The 19,940-nt window shown below is 34.2% G+C and overlaps 1 long non-coding RNA gene across 1 annotated transcript in view; it reads right to left on the bottom strand.

The window, feature by feature from the left end:
* Positions 1–12,796, bottom strand: part of LOC134732742 (uncharacterized) — a 39,636-nt gene extending 26,840 nt beyond the window's left edge. Inside the window, exon 1 of the long non-coding RNA XR_010116222.1 lies at positions 11,685–12,796. This is a non-coding gene — a long non-coding RNA (uncharacterized lncRNA). The remainder of the gene's footprint in view (positions 1–11,684) is intronic.
* Positions 12,797–19,940: the final 7,144 nt, after the last annotated feature.

Genomic DNA, 19,940 nt, shown 5'->3' on the forward strand with positions numbered 1-19,940 from the left:
AGCCTGGACAACAGAGTGAGACTCCATCAAAAAAAAAAAAAAAGAAAAAAAAACAGTACCTTCTTCCGCTCTGAAGCACTCCTCTGCTTCATATCTCTAATTAAAAATTAATATGCTAGAAGGAGAGTTAGATCTAAGATACCCTGATGTTATGTATAATGTCCTCTCTCTCTTTCCCTTTCAGTCATTTTTACTTCTGTGTTTCTCCTAACCATTTTAGTATTTTCACCAGTTAAAATTTAAATACATCAAAGCCCATGTCGATTTTTTATTTAATAATAAAAAAGAACTAAAAATTCATATGAAAGTATTCTAGGACTGTTGGAAGTGTTTTTTTCTTCAATGCTGCTGAGAAATACAGTCTTTTTAATACTTTTTTATCAGGAAATATTTAGCCTAGGATATGGAAAGTTTATCTTCTTATGTAAAATAAAAAGTAAGTACATATTGAAATCATGTTTCTAAAGCCTAATTTTACTTTGAAGGCAGAATTATTAGAAAGCACTCTTTCCTGCAAGTAGAATTTAAAATGCATAAACATGAGATAGTTTGGACTTTATGGCACAGCAGCAACAAATATATAATTGAGTATTGAGGCTTATTTTTATTGCTCCACATATATCAATTATCTTTCATCCTAGTCTGTAGATAAAGTTGACAGGCAGTATTTAAATTCAGGTCTTTAGATACTGTTCTATCGCTTGGGGAGTTGCAAACATGTCAAGTACATCTGACTGCATAAGAATATTCTAAATCTAAAATGTTTTCAAATTCACTGAAGAATATATGATCTTACTAGGAAAAGAACAATTTTGCAGTTCTTCTCTTATTTACTAATATCATTTCAAGCTGAAATAATCAGATTATATGTTGTAAAAATAGTTTCGAAATATTAAAGAAACTAACAGTGTGTAGAAGACTTGAAAACTACTTATGTGTAAGGAGAGTATCTAAGGGTCTTTGAATCTTTTGCTTTAAGAATATGAAGAAATAAGATGTGCATATTGCACTGGGCTAAAAATAGACTTCATCTCTCAAATGGGCTCCATGGCTAAACCCATGAGGCACTGATCTGATCTGCTCAGTTCTTTTATGACATTGTCCCTAGTTACATATTTTCTTATTCAAAACTCACTGTAAATCTTAAATTGAGAATGACATAAATCAGCTCACTCAGTATCCTGGGAAATAAAGCTGTAATTTTTGACTTCATAAACTCCTTATCCAAATATTGTAACATTAATCCTAACACATTTTGTCACAGATTTGCTGAATTTCCCTTGATCTTACTTCCCATTTCTTTCCTCAAATACTCTGAAATAATTTTACCTTGTTCCCTTCTTCTTGTTTAGTTTTTATATTCTCACATAAAAATCAATTTAATTAAGGCTTTTTAAAATTTAGCCATATTTATGTTAAACTTTGTAAAATGAGCTCACAAAAATAAATGTCCTTAATATATAAATATGTATATGAATGACATGAAGTTATATTTTAGGTATACATATTTATATGCACATACATACATACATACATACATTCAAAACCTATTTTAACTCCTTTAAAATTAATGAAATTTCATATGGTGATAGAGTTTAAATCTTTTCCTGTTCCTACGTTGGGAATAATAGAAAGTGATATACAACAATTTATATCAATACAAAATAAATGTCCTAAAACTAAAATGACCTTCTAAAAATTGCATCATAAAATTAGGTTTAAAGCATTCAAAATGGTGTATATTAAGTGATTCTATATCTCTACTCCTTACAGTCAATTTGGTTTAAGAAATATAGTTACTAGCACTAGCCTGTTTAATTATTATATACCACATATTAAATATCTTTTATTTTCCCTGGACATTATATTTTGCAACATAAACATGTATCCTCTATCCCCTGTGATCTTAGAGAAAAGATTATAGATGATAGCTCCATCTCTATATATGCATATATATGTATATATAAATTAAATATATATAAAACCCATTATGTTTTACAAGGATAAGTCAAGCAAGACACAAGTTACTGCTGTGCAGATACAAAAAAAGTTCATAACAAAAACCTAAGTTAAAAATCAAATTAAAAATATTAATCATTTGGCAAATGTATCTATATATCAAAATATCACATTGTATCCCATAAATATGTGTAATTGCCCTTTGAGCAACATAGATTTGTACTGTGTCGGCCCGCTTATACATGGATTTTCTTCTGCCTCTGCCAGCCTAGAGACACCAGGATCAACCATTCCTCTTCCTTCTCCTCTCAAGCCTATTCAATGTGAAGACAATGAGAATGAAGACCTTTATGAGGATCCACTTTCATTTAATGAATAGCAAATATACTTTCTTTTTCTTATAATTGTTCCATAACATATTTCCTCTCTCTTATTTTGTTATGAAAATACTGTATTATGTATAATGTATTTATATATGTATGTACATATATACGTGTATATATGTATGTTATATATATATGTAAAATACATGTTAATCAATTGTTCATGTTATCAGTCGAGCTTATGGTAAATAGTAGGCTACTCATAGTTAAAAGGGGAGTCAAAGTTATTTGCAGAGTTTAGTTGGGCTCAGTGGCTCACGCCTGTAATCCCAGCACTTTGGGAGCCTGAGGCGGGAGGATCACTTGAGGCCAGGAGTTCAAAAGAAATCTGGGCAGCATAGCAAGACCCCAGTCTTCACAAAAAATAAAAAAAGAATTAGCTAGGGGTAGTGGCACATGCTTGTATTCCTAGCTACTTGGAATGAAGCTGAGGTGGGAGGATTACTTGAGTTCAGGAGTTCAAAACTGCAGTGAGCCATGACCTCCACTGCACTCAAGCCTAGGCAATAGAGCAAGAGTCTGTCTCTTAAAAAAAAAAAAAGTTATATGCAGGTTTTTGACTATGTAGAAGATTGGTGCCCCTAATTCCTATATTGTTCAAGTGTCAACTGTAAAATTATTACTTGTCAACCAAAATTTTTTAAAAAACAGACTTGGGGAGACTATCAACAAAATTTTTTAAAATAAATTAAAATAGCAAATACCCCATACCCACACACAAAAAAAATGGATTTTTTTTGATAATTGCCAATGTTGTTTTGCTATTAAGTGAAAGAAGTGTACTTTAGATGATAGTGCTAGGGTGTGGCTCAGGAAAGAATTATTTATGGGGTTTTTTAAGTGTGCTTTAGGAGAAAACATGGGAATTATTCTATACTCATATAGCTTCTGTGGAGGAGAAAAGTATACAGAAGTCACCATTAAGCAGTTAATGAAAGTTATAAATAAAATTGAGCAGCACTTTCTCTTTCCAAGTATTATTCTATTTTTATCTCTATTTACCTATTATCAATCTTATCTATCATCTATCTATCTATCTATCTATCCATCTATCATCTATCTGCCTGTCTGCCTCTCTGTCATTTAATCTCACAGCTTATTTGGAAAAGTGCTCATATAGCTATCATTTAGTAGTTAAGGATGATGAGGCACATCTTTGTTCTGCAACATACCTAAGTTTCTTACAGAGCAAACGCAAAGCTAGAATTGGATTCATGATTCTAGATGAGAATCTGAATTATTAACAATTATTGTTTAGAAGATTATTAGCCACTCAAACACCACACACACACGCACGCACGCACACGCACGCAAGTACGGTATATTTGCATGCATGTTAATCTATTTGGAACTTCATCTGTTTCTTTATATTTTTCTACCTCCCTTGTGAGATTTCTTTTGGATGTCTACATTGGTAATCATTTGTATGAAGTAGATGTCAACAACTTAGTTTTGCTATCACTCAGTCTATTTTCTGTTTCTCCTTAACAGTAACCACCTGTTACCTTTATTAAATATCATATAATTAGATGCTTGAAATTTCAGCTGCATAAAGTTTAAGCATGTATTAGCCAGGAGAGTGTTGATTGCGAGTGATGGAAACTAAATTCAATCTAGTTTAGAAAATAAGGAGACTGTTTTGCATTACAGAGTCTGAGAAGGAGAAACAGACAAAAAAAGGCAGAGAAACTACTGCGTTTTGGGAATAACTAGCGTTGGGAAGACAAGACAGCCTCTATCTTTGTCTGTCTCTCCCACTTCCTCTCCCCCTCCTTGTATCTGTATCTTTAAAGCCTGTCAATTTTGTTTCTCCACAGGGTTTGCTATAGTCTGAATATTTGTGTTCAAAATTCATTGTTGAAATCCTACCCTGCCAAGATGATATCAGGATGTTACTTGGGAGGTGATTAGGTCATGAGAGGCAAGACACCATAAATGCGATTCTTTTTTTTTTTTTTTCTCACAGAGTCTCACTCTGTCTTCCCGGCTGAAGCGCAGTGGCATGATCATGGCCCACTGCAACCTCCGTCTCCTGGGTTCAAGTGATTCAAGCGATTCTCCTGTTTCAACCTTCAGAATAGCCAGGACTACAGGTGCATGCCACAACGCCTGGCTAATTTTTGTATTTTTTTTAGTAGAGACGGGGTTTCACCATGTTGGCCAGGATGGTCTCAAACTCCCGACCTCAAGTGATCCGCCTGCCTGGGCCTCCAAAAGTGCTGGGATCACAGGCGTGAGCCCCGGCGCTCAGCCCATGAATGGGATTCTTAAGAAATCCCAGAGAGTTAACAAGCGTCTTCTACCATGTGCGGACACATTGAAAAGGCACCATCTTATGAACCAAGAAATAGCCTCTCACCAGACACAGAATCTGCCATTTCCTTGAACTTAGACTTCTCTGTAACTGTTAGGAATAAATTTCTGAGTAGTTTATAATATTTTGTTGTAACAACCCAAACGGACTAAGAGTTTCTCCACATAATGGGCAACATAGGCACAGACACTCTAAGAATGTCACATCCCATGCTTTCTGCCATCAGATGATTTACTTTTTGGTCTCAGCTCCCAATTTTACAACCCCAGAAAAGAAAAAATAATTGGTTATTGATAACTAGCCACCTCAGTGCCAGTGAACTATGGCCAAAGAGTAGATTATTGAATGTTTCCATTTCCACTGGGGCAGTTGGAATTTAAAAAAAAAGGAGCAGTTCCCAAATGAAGGAGGAAGGAAGACAAGAGAAGGAATGTAATGCTAGTCAGACAGAATTAAATAAATTAAATAAATATAATTCATGTACTACAAAGCAATAAATGAGAGAACACTAGATAAATGTTTATTCTTTGTTTGTTTAAAAAGAACAGGCCAGTGGATTTTTATGTTAATCAAGATAATAAATCACTACAATTATAGACCATTTACAACAACTTAGAGATACCCTTTGTTAATTTTAATAAACAGATTATCTTGGTAGTCTAATTGCTAATAATTTTATTCTACATTTATAATATATATTAGCATTATACAAGTTGTTCTAATACTTACGAAGATTCATGTTGTATAAAATAAATCAATGCTGGATACAGGAGTGATGAGACCACGATTTCACTATTTTTCACAGAAATCTCCCCTCTCAGGACAGAAGTAGATGATGTTAAACTTCCTGTGCTTTTTTCTCTATCCATTGCCATGTCGAGAAGATTATGGATTCCCAAGGCAAGACCTTTAACATTTTGTACAGGTTTTTATTTTCTTTTCACTTAATTGGTTGAAGATAACATAAGATGTTAAACTGAAATTACAATTAAAATAAATGTATGAATGAAAGTACTAATCATCTAGCTTTCTTCCACTAGCACACACACAAAAAAAGTAGAATATTCTAAAACATTTGTTTTGTCTGAAGGTCAAGTTTTGATAATTACAGGAAATTCAGGGATAAGTATCAGAGATAATCACACACACACACACACACACACACACAAATTGATTGGACAGTATTAGCTTTAATTAATGAAAGACAGGATAGATATGAAAAAAAATTTTAAAGTATGGGAAATAACAAATAAGACAGAGGAAATACCCCAATATAATGATATTTGCATTTTATGTGTATATAAGTTGATTAAACTCTCTTATCAAAATAGAGATTCACAGATTAAAAGAAAGCTTTTAAAACAGACCCAGTAACATGTACTATAAAAGAAATATATAATGGTGAAAAGGGGTGAAAATAAAAAAACAGAAAAATACACCCAAGGCAATTATGAGTCACAAGACAATGTTAGTACAATGTTTACATATTATCAAATAAAATTTAAGGCAAAACATTACAGGGTATAAAAATATTATATAATAATAAAATATAAAGCTTAATGGAATGTTGTCATCATAATTATATGTAAATAAATGTTGGGGTTATGTTTATATGCAAATAGAGCTTCAAACAATAAATAAAGCAACAACTTACAGAACCAAAGAGAGAAATAGGTAAATCAACATTTTTACTTGGATTTTAAAATTGCATTTTTGTCAGAAGCTGAAATATGCAGAAAAAATATTAAATAAAATTATTCCAGATTTAATATCACAATGAATGTCCTTATTGCATGTATATACTTTATGTGTGTGTATGTATGTACATTTTACACTTGATTACCAGTGTACACTTAGAGCATTAGTAAAAACTGATATTAGTCTTAATAAACTTAATAAACTTTAACATTTTAAAACAACACAGAACTTATATTCCAAATAAACTTAAAATCAAAAAGAATAACTAGAAAAAACTACATACTTTGAAAATTAATCAATAAATAAACTCTGTATTAAATAATAAATCAGGAGGATAATTATAAAATATTCAGAAATGTATTATAATGAAAATACTCAAACCTAAATGCATGGAGTAGAGCTGAAAATATTTAAAAATACATTCATACCTTTTTTGAAGAAATAATAAAATAACTGAACACAAATGAATTTTCAACTCGAGAAGACAGGAAAAGTGCAACAAAGAAAGCCAGAAGAGTAAAGGAAAGAAATAATAAAAATAAACAGAAATTAATTAAATATATACTTTTAAAGAGGCCAAAAAGGCAAATCTTTGAAAATATCAACGACAGAAAATCTTATTCTCTGGAAAAAAATCAAACATAAGAAGTGGGAAGATGAAAATGAAGTAAAACTAAAATAAGAATATAAATCAGACAATTAAGATTAAGTACATTATGAACTATATGTTAATATTACATATCAGTGAATTTTGAATCGTGGATGAAAGGATTATTGGAATCATTGTAAAATGCTAAATTTGAAGAAGTGAAAATGAGTAGACCAATATTCTTAAATCAACTGAAATGGTAGAAAAAAAACAGAAAATAGCATGAAGAAATTTATGTTTTATAAGGATGTACACATGTAAGATCTTATATTTGATGTATACATATATCATATGAAAGTGGGTGCTATGGAGAGAGAAAATAGTAGTAAAGGGTAAAAATCAGGGAGAAAAAAATGCAATACAATGCAAAGAGAAATATAATGATACAGATTCTTAGATAAACTGATGACAACAATGTCCCAATTACTGGAGAGGAAAATAAAATAAGAAATAGATATTGTATTAATGACAGTATGTTTTTGTTTTTGTTTTTTTTTTTTTGAGACAGAGTCTCACTCAATGACAGTACGTTTTACGTAGCTTTATGTAACAAAGAAACTAAGTTAACAGCCACAACTTTTACCATCCCTATAAAAAATATTCCAGGGACAGAAACTATAGATTCATTAACTGCTTACACTTATTGCAATTTTAAATGCAATATAAAGTATCATACCTGAATAAACAAGTAAATGCCAAAAGTATCATAAGATTATTGATTATTGTGACAGAGTAAATTTTACATCTGCCTCACTCTGGAAACCTTTTAGTTTGATCAGTTTCAGTTATGAAACCTTTATATAATAACTCATAAATAATTTATAAGTTCTCTCTATTTTGGGAAAATAGTACAAAGAAAAATGTCTGTATTTATTTGGCTGTTTGCAGTATAAACAAGGACTAAAACTAAGGAGTGAGATGCCCCAGGTTTTCTGCATGTAGGTGTTCATTGTTAGATCAAATGTGTTTTCTGACTTCCCCTTTCTCTACTTTGTTATAAACTCACATAGCTAGAAATCAGTTTCTGTCACCTAAAATATAAGGTCAGTATTTATGCATCATGTTCCATAAACATAAGGCAAATAGTCCCAATAAAACAAACTATTATTGTAAAGGAGGGGATGTAAGTATTCTACTGTTGTCTACTTCTCTAGAAGCATTGGAACAAACCTCTTAAAACTAATTCAATAACTGAGTTTTCATTGACTTTAATTAAAGGCATTCTATATTGATTTTAAAAGCAAGATTGCTGATCCACCAAGATAGTTTGTTGTTATCTTATCAAACCATCTACACTCATTTATTTGCCAAATCATAGCACAATAAAAGCTCTTACCCATCCTAAATGATGAAGTGTTGCAATAACTTTGTAAATGAAGGTACTCTAGTCAATAAGCACCTTGTGATTGATTGTTATAAGATTCATTATTATTTCCAAATCATTCATACTCAGTTCTAAACCCCTCATACATCATGTTGGACTATATATAAAATTACAAGTCCTATTTTTATCAAATTGAATCAACAAATCCTACTCAAGCTTTCTTGGTAATGCCTGATTTAATGCTTTCATTAAGAGTTATTTTAGAAACTTTCTCATTTGTTTACTTTTTTGTAATTTACTTCCAGAGGAGGGAATTTACTTGACATATTTCCAATGTTGTTACAACAAGGTACATAAATCAAAAATAATACAAAAAATAATAATCCTGCCAAAAAATTGATAGAATTTTCTTTCTACAGAGCCAAATATAGTCAGAATGCTACATTCCTAGATCGTAACACTCTGTAAATCTCTACCAACTACATCCCTAAAGCACAACAGACACATATACAACACTACACATACACAACCCACACACATATACAACCCATACAACACACATACAACCCAGACAACCACACACAGCCTGAAATGGTTTGATGTTGTGTTTTCTCTAAAATTTATGTTAAAATTTAATCCCCAAAGCAACAGTTGTAAGAAGTAGAACCTTTAGGAAGTGAGCAGGCCATGAAGGCTCTGCCCTCATGAATGGGATTTGTCCCTTATAAAAGGGCTGGAGAGAATGAGGTAGGCCCTTTTTGCCCTTTTGCCTTTCTGCCCGTTCTGCCATATGAGGATAAGGCATTCGTCTTCGTCTTCTCCAGATGGTGCACCATTTGGAATCAGAGATTAAGCCTTCGTCAGACACTAAACTTGACACTCTCTTCATCTTGAACTTCCCAACCTTCAGAACTGTGATAAACAAATTTCTACTGTTTACAAATCACCTAGCTGTAGTATTCTGTAATAGTAGCCCGACAAGACTAAGACACTGCTCATTTTTTCCACAGAGTCATCTTTTCTCAAGCCATTTTCCTTGCCTGGCATATTTTTCCCCTTCTTGCTTGTTTTGATTTAATGATTTTGTTAACAAGCCAAAAAAAAAAAAAAAGAGAGGGAGAAAATAGAAAATGACTGAATGAATGAAATGGAACAGGAGTTTTTAACCTGAACTCATATAAAATGCATCCTTCTATTCCCTAGGCTAAAGTAGTTGTTTTATCTTTTATGTATTCATGGGTAGGTAGAAAACTGAGGATGGGGCCACAAACTGAGGATGGGGCCTGTAGAGGCTGAGAAAGGCAAGGAAACAGTCTCTCTGAAGCCTGCAGTTCCGTTGTCAACTTGATTTTAGAACTTCTGACCTCCAGAACTGTAAGATAGTAAACCTGTATTGTTCAAAGCCACAATATTTCTGGTAAGTTATTACAGCAGCAATAGGCAGGAAAGTAAAATAGTATCCATGAACTCCTTTCACATTCTTCAGAAATATGTTTGTTTATTTCCCTTCACCGTAAGATTTTCAAGAGCATCAGGCTTCCTATACCTGTTGATATAGTTTGGTTGTGTCCCCACCCAAGTCTCATCTTGAGTTGTAATAATCCCCATTTATCAAGGGTGGGGCCAACTGGAGATAATTGAAACATGGGGGCAATTTCCCCCATACTGTTTTCATGATAGTGACTAAGTCTCACAAGATCTGATGGTTTTATACATGGGAGTTCCCCTGCACAAGCCCGCTTACCTGCTGCCATGTAAAATGTGCCTTTGCTTCTCCTGTGCCTTCCACCATGATTGTGAGGCCTCCTCAGCCATGTGGAAGTGTGAGTCCATTAAACCTCTTTCCTTTATAAATTACCCAGTCTTTGGTATGTCTTTATTAGCAGCATGAGAACAGATTAATACGCCTGTAAATTAGAATTTCGGTGTGGATCAAGCTTTCCTCAAAAAGAGATTTTACAATGTCAGCTAGATCTTGTTTCCACCTACTTATTATTTGTTTTAAATTTTACTCTGTCTTTGCAGATATAGCATGTAAATTTATATTAATTTCTAATGTATATTCTAGAATTATTTTGGAACTATCAAAGCTATTATAAACAAATGAATTTCTTAACTAGAAAACAGAATAACACATGGTCCAGCTCAACAAAGTCACATGCAAAAAACAGATGTGGGCCTGGGCATGGTGGATCACACCTGGAATCCCTGTACTTTGGGAGGCCAAGGGAGGTGGATAGCTTGAGTCCAAAAGTTGAACACAGCCTGGGAAACATGGCAAAACCCCATCTCTACAAAAAACACACAGAAATAGCTGGGCATGGTGGCACATGTCATAGTCCCAGCTGCTTCGGAGGCTGAGATGGGAGGGCTGCATGAGCCCAGAAAGTGGAGGTTGTGGTGAACTACGGTCATGCCACTGCACCCCAGCCTGGGCAACAAAGCAAGAGCCTGTCTCCAAAACAAAAACAAAAGAAAACCACATGTGACTCCGAGTATCTTGAAGAAACATAAAGACTATTCCTATTGATTAATTAGGAAGGTAATCCTGACAACATCAAATAGACACCTTTATATTACAAACTTACAGAATTTATTCATAAACACTGATCTGGTCCTCTCAAGTTCCCCCTCAGGATAGCTGCTAAAATTTCACCAAACCTTTTCTTTTTTTTAATGATATCTCTTTAAAATTATTTTAAATTGATCTGTAACAGATATACATATTTTCAGGGTACATGTGATTTGATACACTCGTATAATCCAATGAGGCTAAATAGAATATCCAACACCTTAAATATCTATATTTTATTGATGTTAGGAACACTTGAATTTTTCTCTTCTGGCTATTTTGAAATGTTAACTATAGTCACCCTACTTCTCTATCTAACACCAGGACTTATTTCTTCCACCTAATGCATATTGGTACCCATTCATCAACCTCTCTTTATCTGCTCTGATATGGTTTGGCTCTATGTCACCACCCAAATCTCATATCGAATTGTAATTCCAATGTGCTGGGGTAGTGACCTGGTGGGAGGTGACTGAGTCCTGAGGGCAAGACTTCTCCCTTGCTCTTCTCCTGATAGAGCTCTCAGGAGATCTGGCTGTTTGATAAATGTGTGGTGCTTTCCCCTGCTTTCCCCTAGCCTCTCCTGCCACCTTGTGAAGGAGGTGCTTGCTTCTCCTTCCACCATGATTGTAAGTTTCCTGAGGACCTCCCAGCCATGCAGAACTGTGAGTCAATTAAACATATTTTCTTTAAAAATTACCCAGTCTCAGGTAGTTCTTTACAGCAGTGAATCTACTCTCTGTCTTCACCCAATGTTTTCTACTCACTTGACTTTCTTTACTTACTCTCACCCCAGTTCCAGCCTGTCTCCAGACCCAAAGAGAGTTCATCACCCCTTGACTGAATAGAGCCTCTGGACTTCAGCTTCCAGTGGTTGGCAGCACCACCTCACTGCAGGATAGCTGCAGGACCAGGCAGCTCTGTGCTCCCTTCTGTGTTTTATCTGATGGCATTTAAAAATTATATAAGATAATAATAGAGAATAATATCCTCACCCCATTAATGTGTCACACTACAATATTTTGGTCAACAACAGACCGCATATATACTGTGGTCCCATAAGATTATAATGGATCTGAAAAAATTCCTGTTGCTTAGTGATGTCCTAATGACCCTGTGTAGGCCCAGGCTAACGTGTGTGTTTTGGTCTTACTTTTTAACAAAAAAAAGTTTTAACAGCGAAAATAAATAAATAAATAAAAAATAGAAAAAAGCTTCTAGAATAAAGATATACAGAAGGAAAATATTTTTGTGTACAATGTGTTTGTGCTTTTATTGCCTGTTTAGGGTAGTTGTCCAGGTTCTTGGCGTTTTTAACAGAATTGAACAAAACACACAAACAAAGCAAGGCAGTGAAGGCAGGGATTTAAACAAAGTACACTCCATGGGGAAGGAAAGGGCTTGAGCAAGCAGCTCAAGAGCATTGATTACAGAATTTTCTGGGGTTTAAATACCCTCTATAGGTTTCCCACTGGTTCATTCTGCGCAAATGAAGTAGTGGCCGCCCATCAGTCTGACTGGTTGCAGGAGGGAACCGGTTGGAGGTACTTTCCTTTACAACTGCCACGCAGAAAAAGGAGGGGTTGCAACTACCACGCAGAAACTGCCACGCAGAAAAACAAGGGGTTGCAACTGCCACGCAGCAACTGCCACACAGAAGAAGGAGGGGTTGCAGCTGCCACGCAGCGACTGCCACGCAGAAGAAAGAGGGACTGCGACTGCCATGCAGCAACTGCCACAGAGAAAAAGGAGGCGTTGCAACTGCCACGCAGAAAAAGGAGGGGTTGCAACTGCCACACAGAAAAAGGAGGGGTTGCAACGGCCACGCAGCAACTGCCACACAGAAAAAGGAAGGGTTGAAAAGGGAGTAGCCTCTGATATTCAGTCAGTACGAATCAGCCTTAGGTTCCCTGCCTCAAGGCCCTATTCTCTTGCCACACTTTAAGCTAAGTGTTATTACAAAAGAGTCAAAAAGTTAAGACAAAATTTAAAAGTTTATAAAGTAAAAGAAGTTACAGTGAGCTGTTTAACTTATTGAAAACATTTTTTTTAAATTTAGTATAGCCTAACTGTGTTTATAAAGTCTATAGTAGCATACGGTAACATCCTAGACCTTCACATTCACTCACCACTCACTCACTGACTCACTCAGAGCAACAGCCAGTCCTGGAAGCTCCATTCACCTTATATAGGTGTACCATTTTTACATCTTTCATAGTGTACTTCTACTGTGCCTTTTCTATATTTAAATTTATTTAAATACACAAATATTATGTGTTAAAATTGCCTATAGGATTCAGCACGGTAACGTGCTGTACATGCTTGTAGCTAAGGAGCAATAGGCTCTGCCATATAGAAGGTGCAGTAGGGTATACCATCTAGGTTTGTGTGAGTACACTCATTGATGTTGGTACAATAATGAAATCACCTAGTTATGCATTTCTCAGAATGTATTCCCATTGTCAAGTGATGCATGACTGTATATTAATATGAAGATGAAACCTAGCTAAGTAAAGAGATATTTTATATGTGCATTTGTCTTCATCTGTTCCCAAAGCTCCCCTAAAATGCAGTGAATATATTTTTTAAATTATAAACCCACTAACATAAAGAAAAGAACAATAGCAATAACATTTGAAAATCTAGAAAGAAAGGAAAATTTCTTAGTGATTGACATAACTTAGAAACTTAAATCCTAGGCCAGTTTTGGGAAAATTAGAAAAAAATCAAAGGAACATAATTTATAACTCAAAACTTGCAAATTGCTAAGAATTCCAGAAGTCAGATATTTCTGGAAATAGGAGAGATGGTGGATCTAAAAATAAATTTGATTGATGTTTGTTTAAGAAATAGTTAAACTAACGTTCATAATGATTGTAGAAAAGATGAAATGAATGATGTGGGGACATTTGAGTAATATAAGAAAGTTAGATTCATAAGTTAGAAAATACAAGAAGTTGAATTCATAAGTTACAGCTAATAGCAGGTAAACTCCAAACAAATAAATATTTCAATGTAAAAGTGACTTATAAAATCACTGAAATAGAAAAATATTTCATAGCAGTGGTGAAGAAGACCACTAAACTCATAAAATATGCATTAAGTATGAATACATAAAATTTTTTAATTGCATAAGAAATAAAAATACCATAAGTAAAATCAGAAGACAAAGGACAAATAGGAAAAAATATAAACGACATCATGAACAAAAATTAATTTACCCAATGCATATTTTTTAAAAACTAAACACTGATTAATAACTAAATAGAAAATAAATCTTGGTGAAAGACATGAACAATTTGTAGAATAATCAAGAATCATAGAATATGATACAAAGATTTCTCGAAATAAAACAGTTTTCATTCATCATAAGATAAATTTTGTATTTTTTGTATTATTAAAGATATGCCTAGATGTCGTTATTTTTCTGCCTCTTAAATTGACAAAATCGAAAGCTTAGTATGGTATGCAGTTTTGGAACTATCTCTCAAAATTGCAAATGTGTATAACATTTGACCTAGAAATTGCACTATTGAGAATTTTCTTACAGCATATTTGCCCATGCATTAAACAGCTTAAAAGCAGGGTTATTTATTGCAATATTATTTTCAGAACAAGAGATGAGAGTTAATCAAGTGTTCATGAAGAGAGGACTCATTAAGTAAATGACTGTGTATAAAAAAGAAGTTTCCTATGTACTGACACCAAAAAAGACATGCAAATTTCATTAAGTGCAAAAAGCAAGAAAGCAGTCTCCCTTCTGTGTATAGAAGGAGAAACATGCATTTTAATTTGTATAAAAATCTCTGCAGAATTTATAAAATCACCTATTTTGAGAGTCGAAGACTGGATACATGTGGGAGAAGTGAGGAAGTAATGTCTTTTTATGATAAAACATTTTGTATTGTTAATTTTCCAAAATGAATATATATATATAAATTATCCAAAAGAATGGAAGAAAGGAATCATTAGGAAACCAATAAGAGATATTTGAAAGGTATGTATGCATGTACATGTCCTCTCACACATACACCCACATCAAACAAATAAGTACATACCCTCACCCACATCAAGGAAATAAATTACACAAATACATATATTTTTAAATATCAAAAATAAAAGACAAGTAAAGCAACAAAATATGAGAGGTATAAGATGGAAAATAAAAAATCATCAGATATTTCAAGACATCATCCTAAAAGCATTCCAGATGGAAAATTCTCTTAAAGCGCCCAACACAACGTGAATGCAAATATATCCATCTCAAGGCATATTGTCCTCAAATTTCAGAATACTGTGAAAATTATATGCTCCCTAAAATAATGAAAAACAAAATAAAAAGTAAACTGGTATTATTGAGGGGATACATAATAAGAAAGATATTGGATTTATTAAAAATGACATCAAAGGTAGGATAAAATTTTTTTAAATGCCTTTTAATTTTGTGAGGAATCTAGAATTCTATACCTAGTCATGTTTTCAATTAAATGTGAGGGTGGAGTAGGGACATTTTCAAACCTTACAACATTTTCTCTCTTGCACATTTTCTCAGGAAGCTATTGGAAGAGATGCTCAAATAAGAAAAAATTACCATAATCCAATAAAGAAGAAGACCTGAGATCCACAAAGCAGATGATCTGAACTGCAAAGAAAGTTCAGGAAAGTTCCCTCATTGATGATGATGGGAAATCGCAGTAAATTCTGTACAGCAGTCTTGGACAACAACCAATCTAAACTGGCACAGTGCAGAGGCAATCAACAGAGAACATAATATAGGTAGAATGCCTGAAGCTTTTGATTGTATTCACAGGAAACAAACAATTGGAAGACAGTTTATGAATGAATTAGTGATAAGCATTTCTTTTCAACTTTTATTTTAGATTCAAGGGTACATGTGCAGGTTTGGTGCCTGGGTATATTGGGTGATGCTGAGGTTTGTGTTACAAATGAACCCATTATCCAGGTACTGAGCATGGTATACAGTAGTTAGTTTTTAACCCTTCTCCTGTCTCTATCCTGGTGGTCCCCAGTTTCTACTGTTGCCATCTTCGTGTCCATGAGTATACAATGTTTAGCTCCCACTTGTGAGAACATGCAGTATTTGCCTATTTAATTATTTGTTTATTTGTTGAGACATAGTTTCACTCTGTAGCCCAGGGTGGAGTGCAGTGGCCCAATCTCGGCTCACTGCAACCTACGCTTCCTGTGTTCAAGCGATTCTCTTGCCTGGGCCTCCCCAGTAGCTGAGATTACAGGCACCCACCACCATGTCTGACTAATTTTTGTATTTTAACAGAGATAGAGTTTCACCCTGTTGGCCAGGCTGGTTTTGAACTCTGGATCTCAAGCGATCCACTCACCTTGGCTTCCCAAACAGCTGGGATTATAGGCTTGAGCCACCGTGCCCAGCCAGTATTTGCTTTTCTATTCCTGCATTAATTTGCTTAGGATAATAGCCCTCAACTTCATCCATGTTGCTGCAAAGAAAATAATTTTGTTCTTTTTTAGGGCTGCATAGTATTCCATGGTGTATATGTACCACATTTGTTTTATTTAATCCACTGTTGATGGACACCTGGGTTTATTCTACGTCTTTGCTATTACAAATAGGGCTGTGATGAACATGCAAAGGCATGTGTCTCCTTGAGATAAATATTTTAAAAATACAATAAAATAAACCAAAAAAATTAATGTCAGGGCTAACATACAGTTGTTAGAGAAAAAAATATTTTGTTATATAAATAGACACTAGCTTTAACATAATAATAGTTATGTAAGTAGTCGAAGTTCATATGATCAAAATTATTATTTAGCTGTTTTAAAAGAATGCAAATATAGAGATATACCATTAATAGTTAACAGTTCTAGTAAAAGCAAGCTAAGCTCTCTTTCACATTCCATGAAGGGAATTTAATAAGCCCTGAAACTGAAAGTTCAAGAAGGAAAAGTGCAAGTCCTACATGAATTGATCAATGATTGCCTCTGGCAAGTATTGGTGTGAATGGGGAGGCAAAATTGCTAGTTTGGTTAATAAGCTATGTAACTGTTTGATAATTCTTCACTTGCATGTAAACTTCCATACAAATAAAAGCTAAGGAAAACAGAGACAGAATTATTAAATCATCATAATATAAAGTTAACATTTTTCATCATTTTTCACTTGTTCAAAGATCATAAAAAATTTTCATCTGAATTTTCAAACATCAACAAATGTTTCTACTCTCCCTGAGTACCATAAAAAGCCTTCTGTGGACAGTCTAAGTGACAATGAAACATTGGATTTGTCAAAAATTACTTTCAGATGTAAATCAATTTGAGAATGAACTGATGCTCTGAAACTGGAATTTACTTGTTGCTCTGAAACTGGAATTTACTTGTTGCTCAGATTTGCCCCAAAATAAAATAATTTTCAATCATAGGAGAATTCACAGGGCCCAGCTCTCAATTGGTGTTCCAGTCTGTTCTCTGACCTCTATGCTATACACAAGAATCCTCAATGGCTTTTCTGGAACCCAAGATGGAAATAATATCCCAAATGATGCTTGCTCTAAGAGTGTTACTCACCCAGGGGGTTTACCACCTGCAACTTTCCCTTTTACCAGTTTTGCTACAAATTTTTATGAACTTAGTTCCCCAGTCATCAGGGCCGCAGATGTTTGAAATGCTTTTCTGTTTTTTTCTTAAGTGATAAACAACTGAATTCCTATTCACTTTTACTCCACTAGTGACTTTACAATACATTGAAAAAAGATAAGCTGTCGGTATTCTTTCTTTAAAAACTGTAAAATGCCTTTCCACTTATTCCTTATACTACATTGTCTCTCAGATAATACATTGATGTAATTTTGGATAATGTTTTAATGAAGAAGTTGACAGTAATGCACATTAATTAAAATATGTAAAAATCTATATTCATAACACTACTTTGAATTTTAAATATTTTCAGTGAAAACATGCCATACTGTAGACATGCTCAGAAAATTCCACATATTTATTTATACAGTCCTCATCCAACAGACATCCCAATGGCAATAGAATGCAATTCGTAAAAAGGTTTATAAAATAAGTGGGTTTAACTGAAATTCAACTTTCATTAACTGTTGATAGAGCACTCTGTCACTATTTTAAGTATTAGAAATACGGTAGTAAACAAATTCTATGAAATTCTTGACCTCAGATACTTTCCATTTCACTGGTATTACTTGATATTTTTAAAGATTACACATATAGGTCAATAGATCTCCATGAAATATAAAAATAGTAAAAAGAAGGAGGAAAAAGAGGAAAGGGAAGGGGACTAAAGTATACAAATCATACATTATCTGTTCTAGTCAACACAATAGTTCATTTTCTATTGTTTTGACATCTGGGTGGTGGGGAGAACCCACAACTCGCATCCTTCATTGACTATGTTTGCAAAGTTTGGGGAGAAAATTTGCAGTGTCCCATTTTAGATGGCTAAGTCTGAGATGCCAATTAGACATGCCACACGAGATGTAGAACAAGTAGCTGAATATTTAAGTCTAGAATTCAGGAAAGGATTTCAACTGAAGATAAAATGTGGAAGTCATCAGCCTATAGATGATAAAGCACAAAGCAATTCTGACATAGATTATAATGAAATTTAGAAATCTGAACACCACCGATTTCTCAATTCCCCCTTCATCCTCTTCCTTTTTCTCTCCTTTGTCTCCTCTTCTTCCTTTTTTCTTATTTCTTCCTCCTCCTCATTCTCCTTACACTCTTTCTTCTTCTCCTCCTCCTCCTCTTGCTCTCTTGGTGATCAGATGCAACTGAGTTAAATTACAAGCATTTTCTTTGTTTCTCTATCCTTTTCTTTATGGCACTTTAGTAAATGAGGCCTTGCTCCCTCCCATAGGTATATGTGTATTGCTTATACTGTTGGCTTTGAAACACTACTAATATGCTCTACTCACCTTGCTTGCAGTCCATTTTAGATTTTTGAATGTCACCAACTGTATCCTCTGTTTTTACCCACCTACCAAAACTTAAATAGAAGCACATATTGTTTTATTTCTTCAGAGACTGTCCAGTCTAAGGGTGAACTAGGCCAATCCATAAAGATGGGTTCAGGTTTGAGACTCATGGACAGAGATGACTTAGATTTGACTCATTGCTTGCACTTTGTGAAAGCCAATTCAAAGTGTCTACAGTTAAGAATAAAAAGAGAGGGCACGCTGTCCCTCCATGGCCCTGATTTTTCCTCTGAGAGGCATGCCAGTAATTAGATGGTCTCCATATATGGCATGCAAGGAGAATTTGTTAAAATCAGAAGAGGCTGGAAATTGTGGACCCTTTAAATTCAGATACTGAAGCATGTCGGCATTCAAAGACTCACCCTGTTACCATAGAAATAAATCCTTGTCTTACCAGTTACACATTTCTTTACTTAATTCTAACTGAACCATTAGGTTTATTGTATTTTTAGTACAACAAGCTCACCATAGCCCACTGTGTAGTAGAGATCGATTTACATTTTACTGAAGATTTCTAGAAGAGACCATGGAAAGGTATTACTATACCCAACATACAACTTCACACAATGTCTCTCTTCTCAAGCTTCTGCTGCCATGTAACTCATAACTTCCTTTCCCGATTCACTGGCAATTTTTCTCATTCACTATATAGAGTTGTTTAGTCTGTGCCCCACATCCATCTCACCACTCATCAAAGAGCTTTTCAGAGTATAACATCATGACAAAAGTGTCTGGGATAACAAATGATAGATAATATCTCCTGTAACTCAGTTGTTCAAAAAAAAATCACTGAGAGATTATAGTATGGATATACAAAGAAGTCTCCTATGGCCTTCAAGATTACATCTCTAATGCTGTAAGATCCTTGAGTTTTAAGAACTTTCAAACAATCCAATTCATGTATTGAAGCATTTAAGGAAAGACTAGAGACTACAGAGGTTCAGCACTTTGCAATGTGTGAAAAAAATTAAGCCATAATTTCTGCTTTTACATCTGTATTTTAAAAAATTATTACTCCTTTACTAATATTATGAGCATTTTATG

This window comes from Symphalangus syndactylus, chromosome 16, assembly GCF_028878055.3.
Source record: "Symphalangus syndactylus isolate Jambi chromosome 16, NHGRI_mSymSyn1-v2.1_pri, whole genome shotgun sequence".
Taxonomy (NCBI): Eukaryota; Metazoa; Chordata; class Mammalia; order Primates; family Hylobatidae; genus Symphalangus; species Symphalangus syndactylus.